Genomic DNA, 7,223 nt, shown 5'->3' with positions numbered 1-7,223 from the left:
GGAGTGAGCTTGTGGGAGAGCTCGGATTCAGGTGTGGTTCGTAACACCAAGCCATTCTTCACCAATTCCACTATGTGCTCGCTTTTTTGTGCCCTCTTGGGCCGTAAAATCTGTCAGCTTACAAAATATGTAGTCTTCCCTTAACACATGTGTATTCTTCCTCTAATTCTAACAATGCCTTGGGGAGTATGGTTAGAAAAACATTAATATTTCTCTATTTTTCAAAAACCCTAATGTTAGGGTTTGTGCATGTTAGGGCTTTAGGTCTCAATTGTTGATTGTGACAGTCCATGGTATTATGGGAGTTGTTCACAACTCCAAGTGTAGGGTCGCGATGTAGTAATAACTCGGTGAGACCGAGGTCGAATCCACAGGGACTAATCTCGTGCGTATTCTGAAAGTAACTAGAACTAAAAGAAGATGTAAACCTAAATCTGAAACATTTGAAAAAGTGATTTTGAATAAGGTAATTGAAACTTATAAATTTAAAGGTGGTATAACTAGGGTGCCAAGTATCCACTTGTAGGTTCTCAGGATGCTACTTTGCTTGATTCAAGGACACAACTGGAATCAGAGTCCTATCTTATCTAATTGGTAAGAAGAGGTTTGTCATATCTCTGAACTTCTTATGGATCTAATCATCAATGGATGAGAATTGTGAGGATTTGGAAGTGATTTCATCACCTAACCATGCCCAAAAGACAAGGCAAACAACATGATTTACCAATCCCACAATCAATTATAAGAGAATTGTGAAGCTCAGGAAGGATTCCATCATCCTACCATGCCCAAGGGATGATGGTGAACAATAGGACTTATTAATTTCACAATTTCAAATCAAGAAAAGAAGATATTCAAAGCTATCGCAGATCTATTGTAATTTGTCACAACAAACCATTAAAAATTAAAAATATTCCTTATAATCAAACTAGAATCCAAGAGAGTTCAAAAAAATATGAATCAAAACAAAGCAAACATCTCAATCATGCTACAAGCTTCACCTCTTAGCCCTAGCTAAGAGGTTTAGCCAACCATAGATATGATTGAACTAAAGACTCTTAAACAAAACATCAACTAAGGAAGAAAAAAAACTCCCGGACGGTGGTTTCACCCTTTTGCTTCACTTCTTAAACCCTATAAGATGGCTAGGAACGTTCTAAGGACTCCTATTTATAGTTGTGCATCCCCCTCTTATGCACTAACTTGAAATTTTCGCAAACCACCTCAACTTATGCAATTCGCGTCGGCTCTACGCGATTTCGGTGGCACCGAAATTGGTTCAGTAACACCGAAGTCATATCTGAAATTTATTGCATCTGAAATTGTATGTGCAGAATGCTTAGGTAGCTACCGAAATTAACTTCGGTGGTACCAAATTAAGCGTAGTTAGAACTGAATTAAGTTGTTTTCTTGCTAGACTGTTTTGTGCACTTTAGGTAGCTACCAAAGTTGGCTTAGGTGGCACCGGACTTGGTTGTTTTTCTACTGTTTTACTTGTACTCTTGCCAATCTTTTTTCCATCATTTGTACTTAGTTTCCTTGGACCTTTGGCATAAAAATTCTCTGTTCTTGGTCTCCTAAGATCCCTCCTTTGCCTTGGTGATTCTTGAGCATTAAATCTATGCTTTTAACATCATTTTCAATCCAAGCTCTTAAATTCACCTTGCAATATAAACATGATTAAAATAAAACATTAAGCATTATCATGTTCATAAAACTAAGTAATAAATGAGGGATAATATGTAATGTTTAACCCTCAACAGGAGTCATAATCGAGCTCGGCTCTGTCAGGGTTTCGGTTGCACGTCGATTTCAGGCCTCAATTTGTTTAATTGATTTAAGAGATCATTCCATTCGAGTTAGGTAAGCCCCAATCCATTATTTAACATTTAATTAATATTAAATCCACATTAGTAATAGTAGTCTTGTATTTTAATTTTGATTTAGAGCATTTTTTTCAAATTTCTGACACTAGGGTCGCATTCGAATTGAGAGCTTTCGACTTTAAGGTGAATATTTATCATCAAGCTTCTACATGACATATTAGATATTTAAATGTACTATTTACTATTTGATTAATAACATGCTCAATAAAATGCTTAAATAATATGAAATTCCTAATATTAGGACTCTTCAATGTCGAGTGATAAGAAATGTTGATATAGATCATACTTGGTTGATGTAGATTGAATTGTACTAATTTGTACTAGAGCTGTACATGAACCGAGTTAGCTCGGTTAGCTCACTCGACTCGACTCGAAAAAGCTCGATTCAACTCAGTTCGAAACTGTGTTCAAGCCGAGTCAAGTTGATTTTTTTAGCTCGAAAAATTTCGAACCGAGTTTGAGCTTGCCCAAGATCGACTCGACTCAAATTGAACCCCAACTCGAATCGAACTCAAATCGAACTAGTTCGGTGACTCGGTTTTTTTTATATTGATGTTGCCCAGTGAGTGTTTGATGAAATGACTCAATGAAGTGTTGAATGGTAGTGAGTAAGGTATGGTTATAATAAATACCCTTGTATCTTGATTTTTATGTTGCCTACTGAGTGTTTGATGAAATACATGTAAACCGATGTTGTTGTTTTACATTTCGTGAGAAATTGAAGGTGTACTTCGGTGTGTTTGAGAAAATGCCACAGAGGCTCGATCTTGGCTCAAACTCGGCTCGAATTGGCCTGAACTACTGACCGAGTTGAGCCAAGCTGGCCAGTCAGGCTCGAGCACCGAGCCGAGCAGAGTTCGAGCTGGGGTCAACTAGTGGTAGAGCCGAGTCAAGTTGTGTCAAGCTCGACTTGGTTCAACTTGTGTACACCTCTAATTTGTACGAATGTTCAATTAGTATGTGTTGAGGTAGTTTGAATTGTACTAATTCATACATATCTTCCTTTGTTATACCCTAGTATGGTGTTAAATTTAGTTCATGTTTATGATTTTGTATTTGATAATCGGAATTGTTATTATAGTGGATTAAGTGTTATAAATTGTTTTGAGTAAGCGGGTGGCCCACCTTGAGTCCAATACCTCAGGCTTGTTCGATAAATCGAGGTTGAACTCGGATGACTAACAGTGGTCGGAACTATGTGGGATGCCCTGCACCTAATGCCGATTTTGTCAAAGATTCTTCGTAGTTGATCAGATTAGCTAGTCTAATGCAAGATTGATCATTTCTATACTTGTGGTTGAATAATATCATATGGAATATGGAATATCTCAATTACCATTAAGATGACTCTACTCATAACCATTAGTATGTTATGATCTTACAAAGACTCATGAGCTGAGCATGATGGTATGGGACACCGTGTTTTAGATGTCAGCTTATGTTGGGGTGACGAGCCTCCCCATAATAATTATGAGCATTAATGTGTGGAGGTGGCAGAGTGTTATTCGAACAGCTCCCATCAAATACTCGGCCGACGGTTGCATGCCAAAGTATCGTTTGATTAACCTGAGCATAAATAGAATTAGGTGACAAGCCTTTTTTTGTATTGATTTAGTTTTGAGTGACAAGCTCGCATTTTTAAATTGATTATTCGTATTTGGGTGACAACCTTTATCATGTTAATTTACAAACTATTAGACATCATGTCATTCCTTTAGAATTATTGATTTATGAGATATAGTGGGTGATGCCTTAATTTGGATTAAGGTACACTGGTGAAGAGTCGTCATGTGCCGTAACGAGGCATGTGATTTGGATAATGACTCGTGATATAATGGCGGTATCTTAGCTTTGATAATGTTCTGTGAACTAGGATTAACAATCACTTGGCTAATCATGCATGTCCTACGATAGGTAATTTACGAAATGTTGGAGTCACTTGTTTAGGTAATGCTGGCTTTTTGTAAAATATGTGTTAAAATCGCTTATCGAGGGAGTGTCAGATTGTGAAGATCATGCATTATTATATACTATTCATGTACCTAAAAAGACTAGATAGAAAATTATTGATTGTTATATTATCTTTGCCTATGCCTAATTGTATTGATAACATGTGTAACTTGCTTAATATTTATATGTTAGAGTCTTAAATATAACATATTTAAAAGTAATACATATAGAAATATGTAATTGTCGTGAATCTACTTATAACTAAAATATCCCGAATATAATTTCGGAGATATTTCTTCATTATGTTGGTGTTTGACACATTCTATTTAATATATGTAGATAACCCAATAATATGATTAGTTGGTGGTGTGCTCGGGGCATCCTAATAGATCTCTAGCTTATTCTCACTTGGTAATTGTACTTTTCATTTATGTTACCTTTATTGTGATTTGTATAATTCTTATATAGGTAGACACCACTTTTAAAATTGTACATTATAATTATTGATTATATATTTCTAAGTTTAGTTAATTCTACTTTATTTTTAATCCGCTAATTGAAATGTGTTCCTCATCTACGTATGGAATGAATGTGAGTAGCTCAACCCACCTCCTGGTGAGATGATGTAGTGAGATTTAATTGGTGGAGTTTTTGGTGTGAGATGGGGGCCAGGATTTTTTTAAAGGTTCTACGGCTTATTATATACTCAGATCATGTACGACAGTATAAGCCCCACCAATCAAATCCCTCGACATCATTTCATCACCAGCCACGTCCTGCTACGTTAGCTTAAGCCCATCCATACATCCTGGTAAGTGTATGCACGTGAACAAGCACATTCCAAAAGGCAGTCTTGGCACGCAACAAAGGCAAGCCGTACCATGGCTCCTGGCCATTGGCACATGCCTATGCGACACGAGTGTGAGATCCAGGCAGTTCATACAGTGAGTCCCGCTCGACATGTTCCATGACCCAAAATCAAGCCAATTTGATCATTATTAGGCAGGCTAGACGTGTAAATCAAATACAGGTCATGGACCGTTGTTCAATTTCATCTGATCCTTTTGTCAATGTACATCTCGGTGGCACAGGCTCACTTTCTCCAGATGAAGAAAAACAAAGGCTGGATCCATTACAAAACTCTGTAGGATAAGCTTAACCTACAATGCCACGTGGAGGCTCACCATGCATGAGGCGAATGAAATCTAATCCATCCATCATGTGGGCCCCTTCACGTTCTCGGTGATGCTCAAAAGTCAGGTCAATCAAAACTCAAGCGAGCAACACACTACAGTTAAACAGTTGATCAGATGGAGACATTCACCAATAAAACCTTCCAGATTGCGTGTGCAGCCCATGTTTTATATGTGCCATCTAATCCATCTAATCCATTTAAAGGATGCACTTTAAGCAGGATGGATGTACACCCTCAACTGAAATTAAATAAATAAATAAATAAAAGGCAATTCCAACACTGATCAGGCGGGCCATACCATGCAATTTTGGGGCTGGTTTTTTTTTTAATCCAAATTTGCATAGGAGTTAGCCCTACCCCAGCTAGGTGTATTATTCTGGTTTCATCTAATACACACCCAAAATAATAATAATAATAATAATAAATAAATAAATAAAACCTTATTCACATGTTCATGGGCATGGAGCACGGTTTGGGTGGATCCCCGGTGGGGCCCACTGAGATTTATATTCAATACATCTGCACCGTCCATCCATTTTGAAAGCTCATCTTAGGGCTTGATCTAAAAAAACAATGAAGCAGATCCAAATCTTAGCTAGACCATATCATAGGAAACAATCATGATTGAATCCCCACCCTTAAAAATTTCATGGGAGCCGCTGGAATATTTCTTTTCCATCCAACCTGTTAACAAAGTCACAAAGACCTAGATGAAGAGACCACACAGATATTAGCTTGATCCAAAACTTTTGAGGCCCATGATAGGTTTTTAACGGTCGATCATATTACCACTTTTTCCTGTATCATGGTTCACCTAAAGATTGGATATGCTTCATTTTTATACCATCCACTAAAATGAGTTTTCAAAATGGATGGACAACACGATTATAAGGTACATACATCAGGGCGGTCCCACAGTCAAGGGTCCTATTATAGAGCTGGTCGGGACAGTTTCATGGCCAAGATGGATCAAAAAAGGCTTGGTCGACAACAGAAGTGATTTGAAGTCGGACCTTAAATCAAACGTATCTCGCAATCCAAAATGAGTTATCATACCTAAAATCTAGGAGTTGCGCCTAACGTGCAAAATGCTTAGAATAATTAGGAGAACAGCTTGGTGAAGCCAAACAAGATACTATTTTTGGCTGAAAACCTTGTGCACTAGTAGACATAACGACTGTTGCGAATTCTAGGAGTTTTAATTGTAGTTTGATTATGATTTCTCTCACATTGCTTAGTATTTTTATTTGAAGGGTCGTGAACTCGTTTATTTCAATCATCATTCAATTTCAAATTTTATAGAATTTATTTTTTATTTTCTTATTTTTTTCCTCATGGATTCATAGAGTCTCTGTGAGGAGTCTAGAGAAATTTCATAGATTCGGAACAATTATCCCCTCGAGGGAGACGGTGCTCGCCCTCACGTCCTTTCCCATGATCCCACCTACCTTATTGGATCAGGGATCTGCCCATGGGCATGCATGTGCTGGCATGTGGTTGGTACTTTTCCCCCACTTGAAAGATAACCACCTATATATATATATATATATATATATATATATATATATATATATATATATATATATATATATATATATATATATATATATATATATCGAGGAGGCACTGTAGAGAGAGATGGGCCGTGGATCTGTCTTATTAGACCCAAATCCTATCTAGATTGCACCTTTGAAAAGGCCACAATGCAAAGTATTTGACCTAGAAAGGCAACCATCCTCTCAGTAATCATGTTAGATTGGGCCCACAAAAACAAACATCAAACCCAAAAAGTAGTGGCCTCAAACACATCCCATGTCAATGGCATTTATAAGTATTATCCCTATTAGGGTTTGTATTAAACTAGTATGATTTAATGTGCACGCCCCTGCGGATAGAGTTCCATGCACCTCTCTCTCTTCATGGTATACCTGCCAAACATCTCTGGTAATCAAGGCGTTGTACTAGTGGGACACCACATGGATGATATACGGGTGAAATATCGCCGTGACTAGACAACTCTAATGACTCAATTTCCATGTTGGTTATGGACCACTGCTCTAACCATTCCTTTTGCAGGTCGCTTATTAGCGGACTACGATAATCAATACCCTTGGTTTTCAGGATTTGGCCTATCCGTGTGGTGGTCCACCAGAAGAACAGTCCGGATCACCTGGCCTGTCTGCGACGTGTAC

This window comes from Magnolia sinica, chromosome 1 (assembly GCF_029962835.1).
Source record: "Magnolia sinica isolate HGM2019 chromosome 1, MsV1, whole genome shotgun sequence".
NCBI classification, from domain to species: Eukaryota; Viridiplantae; Streptophyta; class Magnoliopsida; order Magnoliales; family Magnoliaceae; genus Magnolia; species Magnolia sinica.
Note: the sequence above shows the minus strand (reverse complement) of the source record.